At 33.2% G+C, this 26,564-nt stretch overlaps 1 long non-coding RNA gene across 3 annotated transcripts in view; it reads right to left on the bottom strand.

Annotated features, from left to right (window-relative positions):
• Window positions 1–2,989: 2,989 nt before the first annotated feature.
• The window catches only part of LOC112653889 (uncharacterized), a 45,163-nt gene continuing 21,588 nt past the window's right edge, over window positions 2,990–26,564 (bottom strand). Inside the window, exons 2-5 of one of the 3 annotated variants that reach the window (XR_003132599.3) lie at window positions 8,659–8,763; window positions 5,604–5,714; window positions 5,049–5,134; window positions 2,990–3,269 (exon numbers count right to left, since the gene is read on the bottom strand). This is a non-coding gene — a long non-coding RNA (uncharacterized LOC112653889). Of the gene's footprint in view, window positions 3,270–5,048; window positions 5,135–5,603; window positions 5,715–8,658; window positions 8,764–18,605; window positions 18,645–26,564 lie in introns of all 3 variants that reach the window. The other 2 variants (XR_007409717.1, XR_003132598.3) reach the window with 2 other exon arrangements.

Genomic DNA, 26,564 nt, shown 5'->3' with positions numbered 1-26,564 from the left:
GTGCCTTCTCCTGGTTTACTGAATCAGAATTTTTAATATGTATATGTATTCAGGTACATGTCAGAAGTTGAGGTCCACTGCAATATATATATGCTAACTTTGATTTCAAAGTGAGTTGTTTTCTGTTAACTTTATTACATTTTTAGTACACATATGAACAGAAACATTTATGTATGTATGCATGGTATGTATTTATTTGTGTTTTTTAATCTGCCCAGAAAATGTGCTATTTGAGTGACCTGATATATTTCAGTTGCTTGATACTAATGTTTGTGGTGGAAAAAAAAAAAAAAAGCAATTTGAGGTCTTTAAAACCAGGCGATGTGAACCGGTTAAGGATTAGGAGATAGCAAGAGTGGGTAAGGGTTGTCTGACTCACTCTCTTAATGAGTGGGTTCCTGTGGGGGTGGGAGGGGAGGGAGGAGGCTGACCAGCTGTTTTCCATCTCCACTGAAGCTAGTCAAAATAAATACAAGTAGACTGTTGTTGGACTAGATGTTAGAGGCTGAGGTAAGGTGGGTAAAGGGAAGAGGAAATGGCTTACTCAAATAGCTTTAAATGTGGGAAAGAATACTAAGATGAATACTGAGGTACATTTCTGACTAAAGAACAATGAGATAGCTTAAATTATCTCCTTAGTTTCCTTTAAGCCCTTGGAGCCCAGAATTCAGGATCTGAGGGGAACATCCAACTTCTTAGCAGCCAAAGAAACTATATTAAGGAACACATTTACTACTAAATTGTTACTGAATTTAAAGGGAGCTGATGAATGGCTGGCAAAAGGAGGCTGTCTCATGATGTTCTGAAAGCAAAACCAGTTAAGAGGGTCAGCAGATCTCTAATTATAATGGAGCAGTTAACACCACTATAATTAAAGCTGCATCAGCATTTCCATTGCAAACTAATGTTTTTCATGGGTTGAAACTCAGCTGTAAAGATTCAGTCTTGGCTGAAAGTTGGCATATAGGGCTCAGGAACTCAGCAGGGAAGGGGCAAAGAAGGGAGATTTTAAAAAATTTATTTACTGAACTGTCAAACACAAAATATAGCCATTAAGATCTGTTGAGGAAATAATAAATAATACATTCTCTCAAAATTAGTATGCATAGCAAACCCTGAGTGCCATAGGCATGGTGGAAAAAAAAAACATTTAAGTTATACAGATTGGGAAACAAAAAAAAATACTTGAACTGAAGGATGAGTTTTTAATCCTGTGAGTCGTGTCTCTTTTACAGAGAATATTTAGATGTTGCTAAAAACATATTTAGTGTTCTTAAATATTTATTTGCCCAAGAAATTTAGATGACTCCAATGAAGCTGCAAAATGTACACCAGCACAGTGGGGTTAGTTACATAGGACGTTATATCACTTTCTTCCTCTGATTCCTTTGATAGATAACTTTAATCTAAATTCCCTCATTTCTATGAATGTTAACACTTTTCTTTTTATACATGAATTTCTGGATGTTTCTTAATAATGATACACTGATTTACTGTGATATGTTAATTTTTATACATACTCCATTTTTGTACTTTAAAAGGTACAGTTAATAACTCATGAAGGAAAATTACAAGATGTTAAGGGCCTACTATGCACCGGACACATACCTAGTGGCTTGTTTTCAACTTTATGATTCTGCTTGGAATTATTTTTATTTTTGAATATTTATATTAAAAATAATTTATATTATTGCTTTAATTTATGTTACTTTATTATTACCTTGCTTTTTATTTTGCCCTGTAAAATCTCAAAGCTCTTTGTTCTTTGAATGTAATGACACTATTTAGGTAAGGGCCAGTTTGATCATTCTTGTCTAATCTATAACTTTATTTATTATGGTCAAGATTATAAAACCAAGTAAGAAAATCTCACAGAAAAGCCATTTCAGAGAACTTTGATATCAAGGAAAATAAGTTGAATATTCATTATATATTGACAAATACCTGGAAGGATAATAACCAAACTGATAAATGTGATGTGACAGGAGACAAGTAGGTGAGAAATCAGCTTAAGGATGATAATAAACTGACTTTAAACTTAACTGTTGTATTTTGAACTTTCATGGAGAAATACATTTTTGTACTTTTGTGTTTCTGAATGAGTTTTAACAATAAAAATTGAAAGAAAAACCTGTTCTAGCAAATGTGGCAATTAAAAAAAATGAACAGAAGATATGAGGTTCAGTTGTATACATAAGAATATCTTTCTCTTATCTGAACCTGCATTTATGGTTCAAAAGACTTTTAAATATATGTTAACTCAGTAGGAATAAGGAAACCTCTTACAGAATAAAAACAGCCTACTGGTATCTAAAAATGTTCTACAAACTAATCCAAAAGTATTTTGTGTTTTGCTTAGACCTTGCCAATAAACTTCCTGCTGAGTATGTGGTTTATTGCAATTAAAAGAGAAAAGATGGTAGATAATGGATTGGACATATCTTGTGGCTCTCCTTTTTCTCTTCCACCATTTTCCCTCACACGTGTTCCAAACTGTGCTTGACTGGCTACCTCTCTCTGGCAGCCATTCCATTAACAAATTCTTTGGAATACTGACCTAAGTAGCCACTCTCATTGCCTGTAAGTTACCAGCAGGAGGAAAGTGGTGGTTATTAAAAGTCAGCTAAGAAGTAAAAAATAGATTTTAAAGGCTGTGGACATGGAGGGGGGGAGGGGTCTTTGGAGTGGATCCAAACCAGGTTGGCCTGAATTGAGCAGCTATTAACTCTACAAAAGTTTTCTGAGAGAAAAGTTGCCATTCATATTTCAACTTAGAGAAGTCAAGAAGTTAGCCAAACAAGATGTAGATAATCAAGAACAACAGTTTGCAAACCTCAAGGAAACCATGGTGGAAAGGGGGGAAAATGGATATGAAAACCTCAGAGAAAAACCTAATCAAATCAGACTTCTTGAAGGTCCTGGCTCCTCATTCATGGAGTCAGTTACCCAGGCGATGAAAGTATTGAGCATCTATTCCATGTCATTTTTGATTCTGGCCTGGGGATACAAAAATAAATGAGCCATGATGTGATTTTCATATTTATGATCATTTAAAATACATTTTCTCACTTTAGATCACAACTTCCTGCTGAAAGCTAGTTTGATATAGGACTGGTCAAAGTTGAAAGTTGTTTTAGGATTATCTTCTCTGTTTAGTGCTTTAGTCTTCAAATAATTCTTTTTCCTTCTTCAGATATTCAGTTTCTGACTTCACTTAAGTCTCATGTCAATGTGTACATAAAAACATGTTCTCCTAGGATGGATTCAACCTATTAAAGGGTAAAAAAAGCAATTTATAGGCAAGGAATCAACATTAAAGACAAACAACAAAAGAAGGAATAAAATGAAATGACATAGAATAAGGTAGAAAATAAAATGAAGTGAGTTTCTAGTGGTACAGGTTAGCATATACTATGTTAGCATATATTTGTATACATATATTCAACTATATGTGTATATTAATTTATGCCAAAAATGCTTTCCTCCTTATGGTTATTTATATTTTACTTTATTTCTGTTTCTAGAATGTTATTTACATCATTAGTGGATTATAGGAAATGATGGTGATGATTTTCATTTTTTAACAAATACCAAGAAGATACTGCCCTTTTTTTGCCTATACATAAGGTCATGGTCTCACAGTTTTTATTAGGAAAAGCTCAGCAATTTCTGTGAGACTTTCTTTATCTCAGAGAGATAAAAATAAGCATCTTTTCTGAGTATTTTTGAGTGGGGAAGAATCTTTAAAATGTCTACTGGTTCTTCTATTTTCCTAGGGTTTTTTATTTAGCTTTGATTAAGTCAAGACCTATCAGTCACTGATAAAGAGTCATGGAATATTTTGCAGGAGAGTAGGATGATTGATTTCTACAGAAATATGAGTAAAACTAATATATTTCAGTGATCCTTTGATTACAAAAACTGAAAAACTACCTTAAAATAAGAATGGGGCATTTTGATTTACGGAATTGAACAGCACAAAATAAAGTCAGATTCAGTACCCTACCAGGTCTATTGGCTCAATGTCATCAATAAATAGTGACTTGTTCGGCCTATGTTGTCTTTTTTTTTTTTTTTTTTTTTTTTTCTTTTGTGATTTTACTCTCAGGTGTGGCCTCTCATCATATAAGAAAAGTATCCACAGCTGTAGACTGATATATTTTCAGTTTAACAACTGCCTAAAAAGAGTGTTCTCTTCTAGTAATTTCAGCAAAATCCAGTAGACTTGATTAGCTCTAATTGGCCTTATTTGGGTTACATTTAAAAACCTGAAGGACGCCTTGGTGGCTCAGCAGTTGAGCATCTGCCTTCGGCTCAGGGCGTGATCCCAGTCTGAGGATCGAGTCCCGCATGGGGCTCCGTGTGAGGCGCCTGCTTCTCTTTCTTCCTACGTCCTTGCCTCCCTCTCTGTGTCTCTCATGAATAAATAAATAAAATCTTAAAAAAAAAAAACTGAGCAAATCACCATGTCCAGGAGGATGCTATGCCTACATATGACCAATTCAGTTATAGAAGGAGAAGAAAAATCTGAATCATTCAAAGAAAACGAATATTTATGTTTCTGGGAAGATGGAGTAGATATACTTAGCAAGAGGAATACAAAAGTACAACTAATAACTTTGGCTATAATATGTAAAATATAAGGAGACAAAGATGGACAGAAGAAGGCAGACCAAGGAAGGATCTTGAGATTCCAAGGGAAGACAAAGTGATGAGTTCCCTGGGTTTTTTTTTTTTTTTTTTTTTTTTTTTTTTTTTTTTTTGACTTGATATACTTCAGATTGGCAACTGAAGAACTGGCAACCTGGGAAAAGGAAGGAGTACATAAAAGATATCTCAAGAAAAGGATAGTCTTTCTAGTCAAAGGATCACGAAATGGGCTGGCTGGCAGGACAAAACACTAGGGTATATCTTCTCTGTACAAGCCAAATGAAACATACCCACAAAAAGAAGACAAAACAGCAGAGGCTCCACACCCTCTCTCCCAGCAAAGGTGAAGTAGAGAGCCTGAATATACAACCTAGAAAGCAGTAATAAACACCACTTACCACTTACGATGTCAAGATGTCATTGTTGACAACCTTTTGGACTAGAGTTTGGTGAAGAACATTAGCCATGATACCAAAATATTGATCTAGGCAAGAAAAAGATAAATTGGGCTTAATCAAAATTAAAATCTTTTGTTTTGGGAAAGACCATGTTGACAGGATGAAAATATAAACTATAGGCAGGGGAAACTATTTATAAGGTGACAAAGGGATCATAAGTAAAATATTTAAAGAGCTCTCAAAACTCAAATAATCCAATTAGAAAATGGGCAAAAGATATGAAGAGATACTTCACTGAAGAGAGTATATAGATGGGAAATAAGCACATATTAAGATATGCACATCCTGAGCCAATAGGGAAATGTAAATGAAGGTGATGATGACATGTTGCTATCCCCTTCAATAACAGGTAAAATAAAAATTAGTACTAATATCAAATGCTGGTAGGGACGCAAGGAAAGCGGATCTCTTGTACATTTCTGATGGGAATATAAAATGGTAGAGATGATATAGAGTATAGTTTGGCAGTTTCTTAAAAACTAAACACACATTTACCATATGACCAAGCAATTTCACTTTTCTTCTTTTGACCAAGAAAATGGAAATTTATCTTCATAAAGACGTGTATATGATTGTTCCCAGCAGCTTTGTCTTAATAGTTCAAACCTGGAAACAAATAATTTTCCTTCAGTAGATGAATAGCCAAAAAAACTATGGTATATCCATCCACACTATGAAGTAGTACTCAGCAATAAAAAAGAATGCACAATGATACCTGTAACAACTTTGAGAGATTTCAATAATGTGCCGAGTGAAAAATTCAGGATTTTATGTGATCCTATCTAAATAGTACTCTAAAAACAATAAAAGTTATATAAATGGAAAATCAGTAGTTTCTAGGGTTTAGGGGTGATTTGGACACAGGAGTGGGTGTGACTGCAAGGGAATAGTAAGAATAAGATCTTTGTGGTTATGAATTAAATAGTATTATATATTGATTGTAGTAGTGGCTACACAACCCTACACATGTGATACAGTGATAGAGAGCTATACACACACATTGTACCAATGTTACATTCCTGTTTTGGATATTGCTCTACAGCTACGTACCATGTACTTACTGGAGGAAATGGTGCAAAAAGTACAGTGGACCTCTGGACTATCTTCGCAATTTCTTGTAAAATATAATTATTTCAAAGTATGTAAAAGCTTTTTAAAAAGAAACAACAAACCCTGAAAGTCTGGTGATGCTATTTCAAGATGAAGGTAATTAGAGAAAACAAACCTATATCTACTACAGGGAAAAGACAAATTATTTGGTATTTGGTTTCTATCTATATTTACTTCCAAAGGAAATGATGTTACTTCATAAAATTAACAATTAAAAAAAAGATATAATTACTTTCATATTTGTTTTCCTTGAACTACAAAGCCAAATAATCATTTTAATTATGGTATTATGATAATTGCTATTATTATTGTTATTTTAGATTATCAACTTTCTTTTATAAAGTCAAATTTGAAAGAGAGAGGAAATGCTGCTTAGAAATCTTTGATACCAGTGTGCTCTTTCCAATTTGTCCAATTTAACATGCCTGCTATTTCTGTTCTTCTTTTCCCTCCAAGTGAAGTGTGTTAGTGGCAGTCACTAAATAATCATTTTATTTGCTTTTGTGAAATATGTCATAATCCAATGTGTAATGTGTTTTGAGAATAAAATGCTATTTCTGTGCATTTAAAAGTAAGGGAAAACAAGAGAGGATTCACTGTTTTACCAAATGATTAGCAAATTTTGATGAATTGGAATATTTTTCAAGTAGAAAATTTTAGATCAGAATTGATAGGCCTTTGGAAAAGTTTGTTATACCTTCTATATTCAGAAATCAATAAGAAACATTAAAAATAGTGTGCATTTTTTAATAGTAGTCACTATTTTTATCGTCTAAACATAGATTATATGTAGAATTTTCCTTGAACAGGCGGTATTGTTAAACTGGTGCACTGATCAGTTCCTAATGAAATTATTTTTAAAGTTAGTTTAGAGGCATTCCTAACCATCCAAGTCATTGCATAATTATATATATATATAATTGGAGAAGCAGGCTCCATGCAGGGAGCCTGACGTGGGACTCGATTCCAGGTCTCCAGGATCACACCCCAGGCTGAAGGCGGCGCTAAACCGCTGAGCCACCAGGGCTCCCCTAAAAAAAGTATATTAAAGAACTTAGAAAAAATAATCAAAAGGATTTGGTAAAATTTCAGATACCTTCAGAAAAATTTTTCACCAATATGTTCAGTTATCACACTACTCAAGCTTATACATATCTTTAGTTCTTATTTTATCATTCACAGATATCACTACTGAATGCCAGATTTCAATATTGTCAGGGTTCATGATTAAATGATGTAACATCCTCTTCCAAGTGGGCAGATTCGCTATTTGATAGTGGCCCTAGGAGAAAGGTACTAGAAATGTGTATCAATTAAGTTTTTATTGACTATTCATAAAAGCTTATAATAACCACCTGGATCCAGTAAACTGCACGGTGGGTATCCAACTCTATTTACCATCAACTCTGTAAACAATATGTATACTTTAATTTCAGGTTCACTAGCAAAAATTACCATCCAAAAATTGTACATCTTAGTGTTCCAAGCCAAAGTTAACAGAAGGCACAAGAAAGCAAGGAAATAGTGTACACTTAATTTTGGATCTTTCAAAATGAATAGCATTGTCTTAGAATCCCAAATACTTGAAAGAACTATTTACATTTTTCTGCTGACACATATGATGAATTCCAGCCTTCCATATAAGCCATCTTAATACAATGAACGAGAACAGTAGAATCTTTTCAAGTTGTTCAGACATTTATACTATAGTGCCAGAAGATAAGAACCTTGTAAAGTTTTCAAAATGTTAAAAAATCGTGATTTTTGTTAAATATTAAACATGTCAAGTATTTTATTTAACTCTTTCATTTAGGGAATGAGTAACGTGCTACAAACTGAGAATTTGACTTAGATTTATTACTACTGGACAGTGTTCATTTGCATTGTTAGGAACAAAAATCAGTTGTATTATCAGTTTTCTGGAATTTAATGGTTATACTATTTGTCAAACACAATTAAAAATGCACATGTTTATAGAATCAGATAATCCCCAGAGGCACCACTAGTCAATGTGATCATTGCATTTAAAAGATAATCAGTAAATCTTTTGTCTTTTTATTAAGTGTGACAGTTTCTCTTGACAACTTTGTCTCTTCACAGCTTATATAACCACACATAGAATTGTGCTTTGCTCAATATGTGATTTATATTTACCGAATGAATAGGTGAAAGAAGTCAAAGAAACTGGTAACACTTTTCCAAAACAAATGAAAAATCCAAAAAAAAAAAGAGAAAGACTTCTACTTTTAGAAGGTACAAGTTATTTTAGTGGTCATTTATCATAAATATCAGGTATGTAATATATCATAATTATAGATATCTATGTTAGAATTAGTCATACTGAAGTTTGGCTCATTTAGCAATTGTTTTATTATCTAAAGTCTTTAACTGATAAAACCCTTTCAAGCCCATGGTTTATATTATACTAACAATAACATACCTGGTCAGAAATCATGTATCTTTGTTCATCTTTTGCCTTCCTCTTTCTGAGTTTCAGAGCCATTGAGGTCAAATGCAGTCACATCCTTTCAAATAGGAATTTTTCCTTCAAAAAGTTCAAACAATTTTGCATTGAACTTTCATTTCTTTAGAGAATCCAGAAGTGGACCCTGAACATTATGGGCAACTAATATTCGATAAAGGAGGAAAGACTATCCATTGGAAGAAAGACAGTCTCTTCAATAAATGGTGCTGGGAAAATTGGACATCCACATGCAGAAGAATGAAACTAGACCACTCTCTTTCACCATACACAAAGATAAACTCAAAATGGATGAAAGATCTAAATGTGAGACAAGATTCCATCAAAATCCTAGAGAAGAACACAGGCAACACCCTTTTTGAACTCGGCCATAGTAACTTCTTGCAAGATACATCCACAAAGGCAAAAGAAACAAAAGCAAAAATGAACTATTGGGACTTCATCAAGATAAGAAGCTTTTGCACAGCAAAGGATACAGTCAACAAAACTCAAAGACAACCTACAGAATGGGAGAAGATATTTGCAAATGACATATCAGATAAAGGGCTAGTTTCCAAGATCTATAAAGAACTTATTAAACTCAACACCAAAGAAACAAACAATCCAATCATGAAATGGGCAAAAGACATGAACAGAAATCTCACAGAGGAAGACATAGACATGGCCAACATGCATATGAGAAAATGCTCTGCATCACTTGCCATCAGGGAAATACAAATCAAAACTACAATGAGATACCATCTCACACCAGTGAGAATGGGGAAAATTAACAAGGCAGGAAACAACAAATGTTGGAGAGGATGCGGAGAAAAGGGAACCCTCTTACACTGTTGGTGGGAATGTGAACTGGTGCAGCCACTCTGGAAAACTGTGTGGAGGTTCCTCAAACAGTTAAAAATATACCTGCCCTACGACCCAGCAATTGCACTGTTGGGGATTTACCCCAAAGATACAAATGCAATGAAACGCCGGGACACCTGCACCCCGATGTTTCTAGCAGCAATGGCCACGATAGCCAAACTGTGGAAGGAGCCTCGGTGTCCAACGAAAGATGAATGGATAAAGAAGATGTGGTTTATGTATACAATGGAATATTACTCAGCTATTAGAAATGACAAATACCCACCATTTGCTTCAACGTGGATGGAACTGGAGGGTATTATGCTGAGTGAAGTAAGTCAGTCGGAGAAGGACAAACATTATATGTTCTCATTCATTTGGGGAATATAAATAATAGTGAAAGGGAAAATAAGGGAAGGGAGAAGAAATGTGTGGGAAATATCAGAAAGGGAGACAGAACGTAAAGACTGCTAACTCTGGGAAACGAACTAGGGGTGGTAGAAGGGGAGGAGGGCGGGGGGTGGGAGTGAATGGGTGACGGGCACTGGGTATTATTCTGTATGTTAGTAAATTGAACACCAATAAAAAAAAAATAGAATAAAAAAAAAAAAAAAAGAACTTTCATTTCTTAATTAGAGAAATCAAAAGAAGAGGGAGACAGGAACAAGAGGGAAGTAAGATAAAGTAGGGGAAAATGAAGGCTTATTGATTAAGGTTTAATCAGAAAGTCTCTCTATACTTCTCTGTTTAATTCTCTTCTCGAGATAACTCAATATTTTAGATACTAAATAAATTCACAACATGGGTTTAATTGAAATTTTTTTAGTATGCATTTAACAAAGTCACTTTGGGTGGATTTTATGAACTGCAAATTGACTGAATAAGTGAATACAGGCAAAATACACATTTGCCATCAGGCAGTTACCTATCACAATGTCTTACATATATGTGAATCAAGTGAATGTGTTAAGATTGTGTTTTGAATTTGAATTTGAAAGTCCATCCATTTGAATAATTTTAAAAAATAAGCAAAGATAATGCTTTGTGATGGGTACTTTTTGCATAATATAAGTTTCAGGATTTGTAGAAGTGTTGTCTAAATCTATGATAAAGGGTAGCACTATATTTTTAAAGATCATATTCCCCTAGAATATCATATGTACCATATGATTGAACTAGATTTTTTTTCAGACATGATGTACTTTCTTCTTCAAAAATGCTGTATAATAATCATTATCCACTAAGTATCGTCGTGGAGAGGGAGATTTTAAATAGCAATTACTATTACTTCAGATTCATTAAATAATTAAGGGTTGTTGAATGAAAGTGGTAGGTATAATTTTTCAAAAGTAAATCTTTAATATAGGTAAATTCTGAAGAGTATATTTACATGTGGAAAATGAAAAAGAAATGTTTTTCTCTGATAAGATGATATGTTTCTTTTATTTATAAACTGCTAGGGATAACTTTTACATTTTGATCATCATGAGCACTTATTATTCACAATAAAACATCAAACAACCTTGTGAAGAGACAAAAGACTATAAAAGAAGTCTTTTACACATTGATTTTTATAAAAGCATTTTTCCTGTAGAATCGATAGATGCATAAAGGAATAAAAGACAACTGATTTTAGAGTATGAAAAGGGAGTTTATGAAGAGCTGGTCTCCAACTGCAGTATATTAATACTCCTTTGGGCATTCGTGCAGGGATTTAGGTGTTAAATGAAATCCTTTAGAAATTTTGAGTTAATCCGTGTTTTCTGTAGATGTTATTGCATTTTACTACTTATTTGAATCATAACTATAACTTGGACTTTGAATTGTCATATGTAGAAAGTTGAATTGAAGGAAAGAATCAAGAATCTATTTTTTAGGGATGCCTGGGTGGCTCAGCGGTTGAGCATCTGCCTTCCACTCAGGGCATGATCCCGGGGTCCTGGGGGTCCCACATTGGGCTCCACATAGGGAGCCTGCTATCCCTCTGCCTAAGTCTATGCCTCTTACTCTGTATCTCTTGTGAATGAATGAATGAATGGATGAATGAATGAATGAATTTTAAAAAAATATCTTTTATTCAGAGTTGTCAGAGCACTGGAGATCATGTATCTTTTAAAATATTCTTGAAATATTGATACAGTTTAAGAAATATACTAAAACTGCATTATAAATAATGGTTGAAATAAATTTGAATTATATTGCTTAAAATATTAAGAATCTACTAATATTTATCTTTATATTTGTTCACAAAAATATTTAAGAACAAAAAATTACTTTGTTGAAATGCAATTGTACTTTATAGTATTAAAGTTAAGGGACAGACCCATAAAACTTGAAATCTAAAAATTGTAAGCTACATTCATACGGTCCCAGTTCCTTTACCTGCATTCAACTTTGTGGGGTTATATAGGTTCTATTTATATAGAATAAGCCTCTAGACAAGCACTAAACTCCAGATTAAAAAGGAAACAGGTGCCTTTGATCCTCCATTACATTTATATTTTTGATTAATCAAATTAGTCATCTTTCCCTTAAGATCTGTTCCTTCTACATTCCGTATTTTGGAATTCCATATTTTGTGATATTTCCATGTTCCTCTTAGGCAAGCCAATAGTAGTTTTGGGGTAATTAGTCCTCTGACATTCTGACTCTCATTTTATCTAGGCCAGGTCCTTTGTATTTTATTTTCACAGGCTTCACAGTTCCATCTGTTTCAATTCTACACTATTCTCTACTAATCTTGCTTTGTTAGGACTTTTGTGTGTCACCTGAAGTTTAGTAGTTTAATTCATCTCCCCACCTCCAATATCAGTACATCTTTCAATCTGCTAACAGATTTAGATATGATTATGTTACTTCTCAGCCCCTAAATCTAATGGGTATACCTGCTGTTCAGAGAATAAAATATTTTGATGTATCATTTAGATTTCCCTAAGACCTGATCCTTGTCTATCTTTGTAGCTTTTTCTCCCACTCTACCCATTTACTATAAGTCCTATTCGTATATATATATGAATATATATGTGAATAGCTTACATATATATATATGTAAGCTTACATATATATATATAGATAGATAGATAGAGAGAGAGAGAGAGAGAGAGAGAGATGTGAGATATCTATATCTATATATCACACATCTTCTTTATCCATTCATCTATTGAAGGACATTGTGGCTCCTTCCACAGTTTGGCTATTGTGAACATTGCTGCTATAAACATTGGGGTGCAGGTATCCTGTTGTTTCACTATATCTATATCTTTGGGTAAATCCCCAATAATGCAATTGCTGGGTCGTAAGGTAGTTTTATTTTCAACTTGTTGAGGAATCTCCACAAAGTTTTCAAGAGTGGCTGCACGAGCTAGCATTCCCACCAACAGTGCGAGAGGGTTCCCCTTTCTTCTCATCCTCACCAACATTTGTTGTTTCCTGTCTTGTTGATTTTCACCATTCTCACTGGTGTGAGTTGTTATCTCATTGTGGTTTTGACTTGTATTTCCCTGATGGCAAGTGATGTGGAGCATTTTTTCATGTGCTTATTGGCCATGTGTGTAGATCTTTGGAGTCTGTCCATGTCTTCTGCCCATTTTTTGACTGGATTGTTTGTTTCTTGGATGTTGAGTTTGGTAAGTTCTTTATAGGTCTTGGATACTAGCCCTTTATCTGATAGGTCATTTGCAAATAGTTTCTCCCATTCTGTAGGTTGCCTTTTGGTTTTGTTGACTGTTTCTTTTGTTGTGTGGTAGACTTTTCCCTAATGAAGTCCCAATAGTTCATTATCGCTTTTGTTTCCCTTGCCTTTATAAGTGTGTCTTCCAAGAAGTTGCTGTAGCCAATTTCAAAAAGGTTGTTGCCTATATTCTTCTCTAGGATTTTGACATTTCCTATCTGACATTTAGGTCTTTCATCCATTTTGAGTTTATCTTTGTGTCTGGTGTAAGAGAATGGTCCAGTTTAATTCCCCTGAATGTGGCCGTCCAATTTTCCCAGCATCATTTATTGAAGAGACTGTCCTTTTTCCAGTGGATGGTCTTTCCTGCTTTGTCAAATATTAGTTGGCCATAGAGTTGAGGGCCCATTTCTGGATTCTCTATTCCGTTCCATTGATCTATGTGTCTTTTTTATGCCAGTGCCACACTGTCTTGATGATCACAGCTTTGTAGTACAGCTTGAAGTCAGGCATTGTGATGTCCCCAGCTTTGGTTTTCCTCTTCAACTTTTCTCTGACTATTCAGAATCTTTCTGATTCCATATAAATCCCTTAACTTTTGCTTCTTGGGAGGTTTTTAATGACTGCTTCAATTTCCTTGCTGGTTATTGGTCTATTCAGGTTTTTTTTATTTCTTCCTTTTTCTGTTTTGGTAATTTGTAGGTTTCCCAGAATGCATCCATTTTTTCCAGATTGCCTAATATATTGGCATATAGTTGCTCCTAATACATTTTTAAAATTGTTTGTATTTCCTTGGTCATCTCTCCTCTTTCATTCATGATTTTATTAATTTGAGTCTCTTTTTCTTTTTAATAAGTCTGGCCAGGTGCTTGTCTATCTTATTAATTCTTTCAAAGAACCAGCTCCTTGTTTCATTGATCTGTTCTATAGTTCTTATGATCTCTATTTCATTGAGTTCTGCTCTGCCCTAATCTTATTATTTCTCTTCTGTTTGTTCTGGGCTTTATTTGCTGTTCTTTCTCCAGTTCCTTTAGGTGTGAGGTTAACTTGTGTATTTGAGATTTTTCCAACTTTTTGATGGAGGCTTATATTGAAATGTACTTCCCTCTTAGGACCGCCTTTGTTCTAGCCCAAAGATTTTGAACAGTGGGGCTTTCAATCTTGTTAGTTTGCATGAATCTTTTTAATTGTTTTCTAATTTCCTAGTTGACTCATTCATTTTTTAGTAGGATGCTCTTTAACCTCCAAGTGTTTGAGTTCCTTCCAAATTTCCTCTTATGATTAAGCTCTAGTTTCAAAGCATTGTGCTCTGAAAATATTTACAGAATAATCCCAATCTTTTGGTATCAGTTGAGACCTCACTTGTGACCCAGTATGTGGTCTATTCTGGAGACAGTTCCATGTACATTTGAGAAGAATGTGTATCCTGCTTGTTGGATTGGGTGGAATGTTCTGTATATATTTGTGAAGTCCATTTGGTTCAGTGTGTCACTCAAAGCCCTTGTTTCTCTGCTAATCTTCTGCTAAGAAGATCTGACTTTGGCAGAGGGCAGAGTGTTGAAGTCTTCTACTATTAATGTATCATTATCTATGTGTCTCTTTGGTTATTAATTGGTTGATATAATTGGCTCTTCCCACTTTAGGGGCATATATACTCATAATTGTTAGGTCTTCTTGTTGGATATACCCTTTAAGTATGACATAGTGTCCCTCTTTATCTCTTAGTAAAGTCTTTGGTTTAAAATCTAATTTATGTTTTATGAGGATTGCTACTCCAGCTTTCTTTTGAGGTCCACTTGTATGGTAAATGATGCTCTACTTCCTCAGTTTCAGTCTGAAGGTGTCCTTAGGTCTTAAATGAGTCTCCTGTAGATAGCAGGAGATATCTACTATCTACTTTTTTATCTAGCCTGATACCCTGTCTTTTGACTGAATCATTTAGTCTATTCATGTTCAGAGTAACTGTTGAAGGATATGAATTTAGTGTCATGGTATAACCTTGTACAGTCCCTGTTTCTTCAGATTGTTTCTTTGGGCTCCCTCTTTGCTTATTGGGGTCCCCCTTAATATTTTTTGCAGGGCTGTTTAGTGAATACACATTATTTCAGTTTATGTCTATCCTGGAAGCTCTTTCTCTTTCCTTCTATTCTGAATGACAGCCTTGCTGAATAAAGTATTCTTGGCTACATGATTTTCTCATTTAGTACCTGGAATATGTCATGCCAGCTCCTTCTGGCCTGCCAGGTCTCTGTAGATAGGTCTGCTGTTAATCTGATATTTCTCCCCATATATGTTAGGAATCTCTTGTCTTGAACTGTTTTTAGGATTTTCTTTTTATCTTTGAAATTTGCAAGCTTCATATTTTATGTCAGAGTGTTGATCAGTTTTTGTTGATTTTTTTTGGCAGGGGAGGGTTCCTGTCTCCCTCTCCACACCCTCTGGAATCCCAATTAGTTGGATGTTCTTCTTCTCTAAACTATTACTTAATTCTTAGAGGCTCTACTCATGGGCTCTTAGGTTTTTTTCCTCTCTTTTCCTTAGCTTCCTTCCTTTCCATCAACTTGTCTTCTATGTCACTTACTTTCTCTTCTGCCTTACGTACCCTAGTTGTTAGAGCATCCAATTTAGACTATATCTCAGTTAAAGTACTTTTAATTTTGGCCTAGTTATATGTCATTCCTGCAGTATAAGATTCTCTAAAGTGTTTTGTGCTTTTTCAAGATTCACCGGTAATTTTATAATTGTAATCCTGAATTCTATCTCTGACATCTTACTTAAATCCATATCCATCCGATCTGTGGCAGTGAGTGTTACCTCTGGTTCTTTCTTCTGTGTTGAATTCTTCCTTCTAGTCATTTTATCCGATGCAGAATGACTGTAGGAGTGAGCAGAGTCAAAAATATCAACCACGACCAAGCAAAATACACACTTGCAAGAAGTGGTCACTTTTCTATTTGTAGCATTCCAGCTGTTCTCTCTTTACCTCTAAGGTTGAATTCATAGGTGTTCAGGATGGTTTGAAAGTTATCTAGCTAAATTTGGGAGACCAGATGAAATGAGGACCCCTACTCTTCCACCATCTTCCCTCTCTCCTTTATATCCTATTCTTAAATAATTCAGTGGTCCTGGAATGGAATGTATTCCTTCTACCACAGTTTCAAAGAAAATGTTCTCTTATTAGCCTCAAAATCAAGCAGTGTAGTAATTTTAGAATTTAAGCTAATAAATAGATGAATGCATGATACTTTTTTTTTTGTTTTTTTTCATGATACTGTTTTAAGAGAAAAAATCTTCAGGGACATAACATCTAATCACATTAACAAAATATATTGGAAAATGCACAAAATTATGTTAAGTTAGTTTTGTTCTAAATAGCATGAGCCTGTAGATGACTGATGAAATGTAGATGCCCTAATACCAAATAATTGAAAACCTTGAGCTTCAGGGCTCAAGATAAAAGTGAAAAAGTATATGAAAAACATGTCAGGTGATTCTATTTATTTGTCAATTTTTCATATTACTTGAATAAATGCATTTTGTAATAGTTTTGGTAATTCTTCCTTTAAAAAGTTTTTAGAAAGTCATTAAATACAGTTATATAATAGTCTGCATGAAATTTCACAAACTTTAGGAGACTCCAGTTTACAAAAAGTGAAGTATGCTTGAAAGGTTTTATCATTTATGTTCTTTGTTGAGTAAAATATTAACTTTAAAAGTTAATAACTTACTTTTTTGTTAAATATCTAAAGTCATTTATTGACATTCTTTTGATGATTGAATATTTTGTCCTAGGCAACTAAAAAGAAGATAAATAGCTATGATGATTTTAACATTATTCAAAATACATGAGAAAATAAGTGAAGTGTCAAAAAAAAGATTGAATAGGAAAGATATATCAATGAGAGAAAATATTTTTAGTCTTCTTAGAATATTATACAATGGAAAGTAAATGAAAGATTTGAAAAACAAAAATGACAGCATTCTTTTCATAAGATGTTGAAAACAAGAAAATGAAAACAAAAGAAGGGGAAAATAACTGTCTTAATTTTTTTTTTCTCTCTTAAACTGTCATGAAAATGTGAGAATAGTAATCAGAGATTTTAAGTCATGGGAAGAAATAAAGTAAACATGCTTTTAAAGCATCAAAATATTTATTTTACATATTTTAATGAAGGAACAACTATTGTATGATTTATATTAGACATAGAAACTTAAAGTTTTAAACATTATGATTTTTTTTTTTACTATTTGTGCCATTTGCTTTGGGCCTAAGTTTTTATTTTTAAACCTTGAGTATAAGTTGGATGTGGGGCTTAAAATACATTAAATTTGAAATTTATGCTGCTCAGCTAAATGTAACATAATATGATTAAAAATGATTAAAAATGATGGACAAAAATATGTCTTTAATCAAGTCATATTTCTTAGGTGAAGTAGATAAATAAATATTAATATGAAAGACATTTCAAATTTACATAGGAAGTATATCAGTTGGAAATTAAAATAAATGTTGGAAATAATACATTCAGTATTTCATTCACTTAGGAAAATTTTTTCATGGTCAGTATGTGGCAGGCACTGTGTTAAACACTGACAATGCCAGATCCCATGTATATGTATGCTCACACATACCCATGTTATGTATTTTCATACACACAGAAGTGCACATGCACAAATAAACACACATTTCACTTTTCCCTCTTATAGTAATGCATGTATGCAGACATGCTGGCATACACAAATATGCACATGCATGTTGACACACTCATATTTAGTGCATATGTGTATATCTGCACACATATACTGAAGCATACATTAATACTTTCCTCTATACAAAAATACACATTTGCACTCACAAAACCACAATTTAGGGGGTCCCGGGGTAGCTCAGCAGTTTGGTGCCTGCCTTTGGCCCAGGGTGTGATCCTGGGGACCCAAGATCGAGTCCCAAATCAGTCTCCCAGCATGCTTCTCCCTCTGTCTGTGTCTCTGCCTGCCCCCCTCCCACCCCGTGTCTTTCATGAACGAATAAGTAAATAAATAAAATCTAAAAAAACAAAAACAAACAAAATACCACAATTTGGATTAAGTACTATAATGGAGTACACACAGAGTGAGCTATGTATTATATAATAACAGTTCATAATATGGGTTAGTATTTAAAATTAAAAAATAAAATTAAAATTAAAAAAAAAATTTAAAAAGATTTTAAAATTAAAGAAAAACCCCACAGAACCATGTAGTGTAGTTTGTTTTCTTTTGATATCATGACACAAAAATATCATATTTGTCATATTTATGTAATAAATCCTTGTTGGTTAAGTAAAGTTAAATATTTTTAAAAAGTTAAGGAATTTTCAGACTTTTTTATAACAAATATTCCAAAGTACATTACCTTTTTTAACTTAGAAAACTCTTTTTGCTGATTTTTCCTCTGACCAATGTCCCAGGGTTAAATGTCAATTCAAAATCAAGAAAAAAAATAGATCTAATGAGAAAAACAGTAAATAGTCTTTCCCCACAGATAACTTCATTATGACAATAAACTTCATTATGATAATAGAAGTATTTGCAGTACTAGATGAAATTATTCAACTTTAACCAGTTTTTTCATGGGCTCCCATGACAAAGTACCACAAATTGTGTGTCTTTAACAGAAATTTATTTTCTTTCAATTCTGGAGACCAGAAATCTAAGAGCAAGGTTTGAGCAGGATTAATTTTCTCAGATGCCTTTGCGCTTTGCTCTCTCCATTCTTGTTGACTCTTTTCTTGTTTTCCAGTGGTCTGACCTCTGTTTGAATCTGTATCCTAATCTCCTATTTTTATAAGTACATAAACTGTATTGGATTATGGTCCACCCTACTAACTTTATTTTACTGTAATTCTTAAAAAACAGTCTCCAAATATAGTCACGTTCTAAAGTACTGGGGATTAGGACTTCCTCATAGGAATTTTGAGGGGGAAGTAATTCAGCTTATAACACATTGAGTTTCAGAATATACTAATACTGTACCTAGATCTAGCTTCAGTTAGTTGAATTGAAACAACAACAACAACAAAAAAACCTTTCAAGTTCTATTATATCAAAATTATTCAAATGTTTCTTTTTTTTTCTTTTTTTTTTTAGTTTGGAGTTCTACATAATTGAGTCAATGTATAATATGTTTAATTAATGTATATTATGCATTTAGAAAATAAAGATGCAACTTATTTTCTATTCAATAAGTTTTTTGATCCACATCAGAGATTGTTTTATTAACTAAAGTCGATAGCAATGTCAGGAATCCTTTCCTCTAGGTTTTCTTCTAATTGTTTTATGGCATCCTTTTATATTTATTTTTTTTTAAAGATTTTATTTATTTATTCATAGACACAGAGAGAGGCAGAAGGAAGAGAAGCAGGCTCCATGCAGGGAGCCCAATGCGTGACTCCATCCTAGGTCTCCAGGATCACACCCCAGGCTGCAGGCGGCGCCAAACCGCTGCGCCACCAGGGCTGCCCATCCTTTTATGTTTAAATCGTTTTTTTTTTTTTTTTTTTTAACATTTAAATCATTATCCCATTTTGAGTTGGTTTTTGTATATATAGAGAGGTAGGAGTCCAGTTTCCTTCTTCTGCATGTAGAAAACCATTTTTACAACCAACATTTATTAAAAAGAGACAATCCTTTTCCCATTGTGTGGTCCTTGCTCTTGACAACTTTGTCAAAGAATTAGTGATCATAAATACAAAGATTTATTTCTGTGCTGTCTGTTCCATTCCATTGAACTTTGTGTCTGTTTTTGTGCTGGTACCATACTATTTTGATTACTTTAGCTTTATAATATATTGAAATCATAAAGTCTCATGTATCAACTTTGCGTATCTTGCTAAAGATTACATCAGATTTTGGGGTATTTATTGTTCATACAAATTTTAGGAATTTTTTTCTATTTCTGCGAAAAATTCCATTGGACTTTTGATAGAGATTCCAATAAATCTGTATATTATTTTGGACAATGTGGACATTTTAACAATATCAATTCTTCCAGTTAATGGGCATGGAATATCTCCATTTGCATCTTCTATTCTTTTTATCAATGTTATATACTTTTCTATATGTCAATCTTTTACTTCCTTGATTAATTTATTGCTCAGTATTTTTTTATGCTATTGTAAATGACATTATTTTCTTTTTTTCTGATAAATTGTATTTTCAATCTTTTTTTTTTCTATTTTGATATTGTATCCTGCAACTATTGAGTTTATTTATCAATTCTAAGTTTTTTGGTAAAATATTGAGAGTTTTCCCTACATAAGATGATGTCTATAAATAAATGTTTTTACTTCTCCCTTTCTGATTTGGATGACTTTTATTTCTTTTACTTGATTAATTGCTCTAACTAGGACTTCCTGTACTGTGTTGAAATCGAGTAGTAAGAGTGGGAATCTTTGTCTTGTTTCTTAGAGGAACACCTTAGAGGAATGGCTAGCAGCTTTTCAACATTGAGTATGATGTTAGCAATGGGCTTGTCATATACAGCTTTTAATATGTTGAGATATATTTCTAATATGCCTAATATATTGAGGGCTCAATCATTAAAGGATGTTGTTTACTAATTCAAATTCCTTACTAGTAATTGGTCTTTCTGAATTTTCTATTTCTTCATAATTCAGTCTTAGTAGGTTGCATATTTCCAGGGATTTATCCATTACTTTTAGGTTATCCAATTTCTTGGTGTAGAATTGTTCATAGTTTCTTAAGATCTTTTGTATTACTGTGTTATCAGTTGAAACATCTCTTTCTTTTCTAATTTTGTTTGAGGCTCTTTTATTTTTAAGGAAGTGCCTAGAGTTTTTTTATTTATTTTTTTCTCTCTAAGTTTTTATTTAAATATCAGTTAGTTAACATATAGTATAATAATAGTTTCAGGTATAGAATTTAGTGATTCATCACTTAAATACGACACGCACTGTTCCTCACAAAAAAGAGCCATCCTTAATCCCCATCACCTATTTAAACCATCCTCCATCCCCATACTTCACCTCCCTCCCCTCTAGTAGCCATTAATTTGTTCTCTCTAGTTAAGAGTCTTGAGGCTTCTCTTTTTTTCTTACTCTAGCCAAAGGTATGTCAATATTGTGTATATTTTCAAAAATAAACAGGGCACCTGGGTGGCTCACATGGTTAGGTGTCTGCCTTTGGCTCAGGTCATGATCCCAGAGTCCCGGGATGGAGCCCCATGTCCAGCACCCCGCTCAGGGAGAGTCTGCCTCTCCCTCTCCCTCTGTCCCTTCCCTGCTCCTTTTCTTTCTCTTTCTCTCTCACACACACTCTGTACCTCAAATAAATGAATAAAATCTTTAAAAAAACAAAAGGCCCCAAACCACACACACACACACACACACACACACACACACACACACACAAACCCTCTTAGTTTTGTTGAACTTTTCTATTAACTTCATAGTCTCTTTTTCATTTGTATCTGCATTGATCTTATTTCCCTCCTTCTACTAACTTTGAGCTTAGTTTGCTTTTCTGTTTCCATGAGGTATAAAGTTAGGTTAAGATAATCTTATATCTTAAACTAAGTATTAATTACTATGAATTTTTTTCTTAAAACGGCTATTGTTGCATTCTGTAAGATATGTTGTATTTTCATTGGTCTCAAGATATATTTTTATTTCTGTTGATTTTTTTATTTGAACCATTAGTTGTTGGGGAGCATGTTCTTTAATCTCCCCATATTTGCAAATTTTGCAGATTTCTTCCTGTTAGTGAATTATAGTTTCATACTGTTGTGATTGGAAAAGTTGCTTGATATAATTTCAGTCATCTTAAGTTTATTCAGTCTTATCTGGTTGCCTAACAATTATCTATTTTGGAGAATATTTTGTGTGAAATTGAGGATATGAGTTGTGCTACTGTTGGATGAAATGTTCTGTATATGTCTGTTAGGTCTATTTGATCTAACAAATAGTTCAAATCCTTTGTTTTCTTATTGGTTGTTTGGAAGATCTATTCATTGTTGAAAATGGAATTTTGAAGTCCCTTACTATTACTCTATCACTGCCTATTACTCCCTTCCAATTTTTTGGTATTTGCTTTATACATTCAGGTGCTCTGATGTTGGGTGCATAAATATTTATAATTGTTATATCTCATTGATAAATTAACCTCTTTGTCCTTATATAATGATCTTGTTACAGTTTTTGACTTAAAAATCTATTTTGTCAAGAAAAGTCTATTTTGTCTGATATAACTGTAGTTACCCCTTTACTCTTCTGATTTGCATCTGTGTCAAGTATTTTCCATCTTTTCACCTTCAACCCATACCCTTTTTAAAGCTGAAGTGAGTATCTTTACACAGCCTATAGTTGAGGTCCTTCTCCCTTTTTTTTTTTTTTTTATCATTCATCCACTCTTTGTCTTCTGACTGGAGATTTTAATCCATTTAAATTTAAAATGATAACTTATAGGTAAGAGCTTGCTATTGTCATTTCTTTAATTGTTTTCTGGTGTTTCATAGATCCTTTGTTACTTTCTAGCTTCCTTTTTATTGATTAATTTATTGATTTGATTTTGATATTTGATTTCTATTTCAATAATTGATTGGTTTGATTTCTTTATCTTTTGTGTATCTAATGCAGGTTTTGCTTTGTAGTTACCATAAGGTTTATATAAAACATCTGGTTGTTAAAACAGTCTATTTTAAGCTGATAACAACTTACCTTTGCCTACAAAAGCTATATATTTTTAATTGTTGTAATCCTTGCTATTCATTCATTTATTCATTATATGTTAAGATATTCAGACTTACTAGCAGATATCTACTGCTACTGGAAGAACATTTCACTGATAACTATTTTAACTCACCTTCCTGTTTCATTTCCTTTCTTTTTTTCCTCCCATAATTTCTTTCTAAAGATTTTTTTCTGTTAAATATAACTCCCCTTTCCCCCCATATTTTATATCTTCCTACAGAAGATAACTGATCCCCACATTTGTTGTACATACACCCTTAGACATATTAAATACCATCTTCAGGTATGTGAAGGCCCATGCATGATACTAAAGATGTTAACCTCATGCTAGGTTAGAATAAATACTCTTCCATTAGTAAAAACCATCTGTCTTGCAGATTACATATAAAATTATTTTTTAAAGTCTTCCCTGACATATATAACTAAAGGTAATACAGAATTTCTAAATTGTAGTCAATAGAAGTCCTTTATTCATATTCCATTTTATTGATGAAGAAACTGAGGCTCTAATCTATGTAACTTTACTAATAGCAGTAAGTACTATGTGCACTGTTCTTAACAAGCATATTATCATAACATCATCCCCATTTTTACCGATGTGAAAACTGAAGAACACTGACCTAACTTATTTAGGGTCCTATCACTGGCCAGTGGTAAATCAGAGAATTGAATTCATGAAATCTGTCACATAACTCTGTGCTCAAAATGCTATGCAGTCTTATGTATCTTTATACTTTCATTCAAATGCTCTTTCTCTTACCCAATAGTTATCTTATATGTCACCTGTTCAGGAAAATAAAACAAAAACAACTTACTAAATGAGATACTGATTACATTTCTTCCCCTTCTACTTGGGAAACATTATCATTAATAAAATTCAGGTGAGTTGTAGCTAGCCGTGGAACACGTAAATGACAATTCCTAAAAGGGATCTTTAATGTCTTTATGTAGCTGATAATTCAAGAAGAGAAAAGACCCAACTTTCTAGAAAGAAAGCAATATATGTTTTACTATTTATTTTAAATACACATAAGGGAATTAAAAGAATTGGACTTTAAAGCTAAATATGAGTATAGTTTCTCCTTTCAAAGAAATAATAGGACCAATTACTCTTATAAATATTATAGCTCTTAAAAATGTTACACACTGTGTATGCTATGAAAGGTCACCTTTATCCAGGGCCTATTAACATATACTTAAGTAATATTTATGCCAGTTCAAGTGATCAAGGTGAAAACGGCATCTAAATTCACCAGGTGACTTTGACAGAAATTCTCCCACCTAAATATTTTTTTTTTTTTGATTGCTTATTCACCTAAGGTTGTTTTGGTGTACTAACCTTGGCTTGTTTCTCTCTTTTAGTTACACTGCATTCTCTAATGCTGTGGCATTCAGAATAATTATAATTCATAACTTCTGATAGGCAGAGTCAATTTCTTATTTGGGTCCTGGCTGACAATGGCTGCTGCAGGCATTTTATCATGAAAGCTGTCTTTCCACCTCTTTATACTAAGGAGTAACTCAGGGATTCCTGTTCAACTATAACAGTGGGTAAGCTTGAATGAGTTGTCAATTTTTATTATGCCGATTCTGCATAAAATGTTCAAGGAGAAGAAAGTACTTCCATTATGGAAAGCAAAATTACAATGGAAAAACGTATTTTCATCTTTGTTATTGAGGAAATTTTAATTTATGCTTTGAAATGCCAGTTCCATTAGTATTTTGTTCCTTAAATCATGAACTTACTGATACTTGACTGTTTTTGCAAAGGATAGTATAATTTTAAAAGTGTTTTCCTCATTTAACAGCTTAATATCAAAGAAAAGGAATTATAAGTCTTTGAAACTCTAATCTTTTTATTATAAAGTATACCTCTTACTGTGTTCCTCTGTGTCAAAATATCTTTGCCTATTAGTCTGCATTGATTAATATTTTTCCTTTTTAAAAATTAAATATTATTAATCAAAACCTTTTGAATGTTATGAAAAACAATGTCATGACAGTGAAAAATAGCATCACAATAATTTCAGTCAAAATTAGGGAAGTTAACATTTTACTTTGCTATGTAGCCTTATCTCTGGTTTCCATTAATTATTTTAAAAGTCTAGACAGAAACTTGGTGACCTCAGTTACTGGTTTTACCATTGAAAGAATTCTGGAATCCCAAATTGAGACCACTTTTTATAAAGGAAGTTTTATTCATTTTTCTATTCTCATAAAACCCTTCCTTAAAAAATATAAAATATTTCCTTTTTTTTTTCTTAGTCAAAGAAGTTGTGTAAGTACTTGCTCATTTTCAGTTAACATAAAATATGTAATTTTTTGAATCCTTTCCTTTGGTGTTTTTAATGTCTCTGAAATCAAATGAACAAGATTTAACTACATGGCTCTAAATAGATAACAAAGCATATGAGCAAAATGAAAGTAGAAGAGATTTTACATCCTTAGGCCAGTGGCTTATCTCTTAGAGCATGTTGGGTTCCTGGTGTGGCACAATAACAGTTGGTTTCACTCTCACTTCAGAAAGAAATACCTCTGTATAAATGGTCCATGTAGCAATTTGATCATTTACAATTGAGGGGCCACTTTAAGCCACAGTAATACACCCAAGAGAGTCATGGTTTCCACCAAAAAAAAAAAAAAAATCACAATAGGTTTATGCAGTGGTTTCAGGTACCAGAGGGAACAGCTTCTTTACAGAAAAGTCTTAAATGAAGTAGCATGTTCCACAAAGAACAAAATGTCTTCTTAGAATGAACAAGTAAGTTGGTTTTGCTAAAACTACAGACAGTTTTCTCCAAAAATAGTGTGGTTAACTGATCTATTTCTACTTCTCTTCATCCTAAATCTTCTCTACCTTGACATGCAGCGACATTACATGAAATGTTTCAGGAATTTTAAAAATAGAAAACTTTATCCATTGGGCTAAGTTATATTCTCTTTTAAAAGAAAAGACATAGCTCTTTTGTACAGAGTATTATAGGCTGGACCTATAACACAGCAACATTTCCATGAGTGTGTGTGTGTATGTGTGACAGAAAGAAAGAAAAAGATACTTGAATTAGCAAAGGAGGTAGTGGAGGAACTTGAGAAACTTCAGCCTCAGCATTTTGAAATGAGTCATTAGCCACAGAAGGCTACAGCCAAAGGTGAATGAGAATGAGTGGGATATTCTTGGAAGGTTGAGTGTGAACAAGAATCAGTAACAAAAGGTAGACAAATGATCAGAATATATCACATAAAATTAAATATAAAAAAATTAAATATAAATGTAACATCTGAACATGTCAGGAAATTCTAGTTCTATTTGTATGCAGGTATGCCTTCGTTTGCTGAATAAGTTGTGGAGCCAAATTGCCTAAAAATTTCGGAGTGGTGTTCTTTGGTATTGGAAAAGATAAAAGATTTGAAATCAGATAGATTTGGACTTTAATCTCAATAATCGCACTCCTGATGGCTGGGTGAATATGGATAAGTTATTCACTAATTCAGCCACAGAATCTTTACCTGAAAAGTGAACAGGTAAAAGGTTTCAGGTTCCTGAGAGTATCAAATAAAAGATATATATGAAATACACATGTGTGGGCCCTAACACATGGGCATGT

This window comes from Canis lupus, chromosome 3 (assembly GCF_003254725.2).
Source record: "Canis lupus dingo isolate Sandy chromosome 3, ASM325472v2, whole genome shotgun sequence".
Lineage (NCBI taxonomy): Eukaryota > Metazoa > Chordata > Mammalia > Carnivora > Canidae > Canis > Canis lupus.
This window is presented reverse-complemented; position numbering and strand designations above follow the sequence as displayed.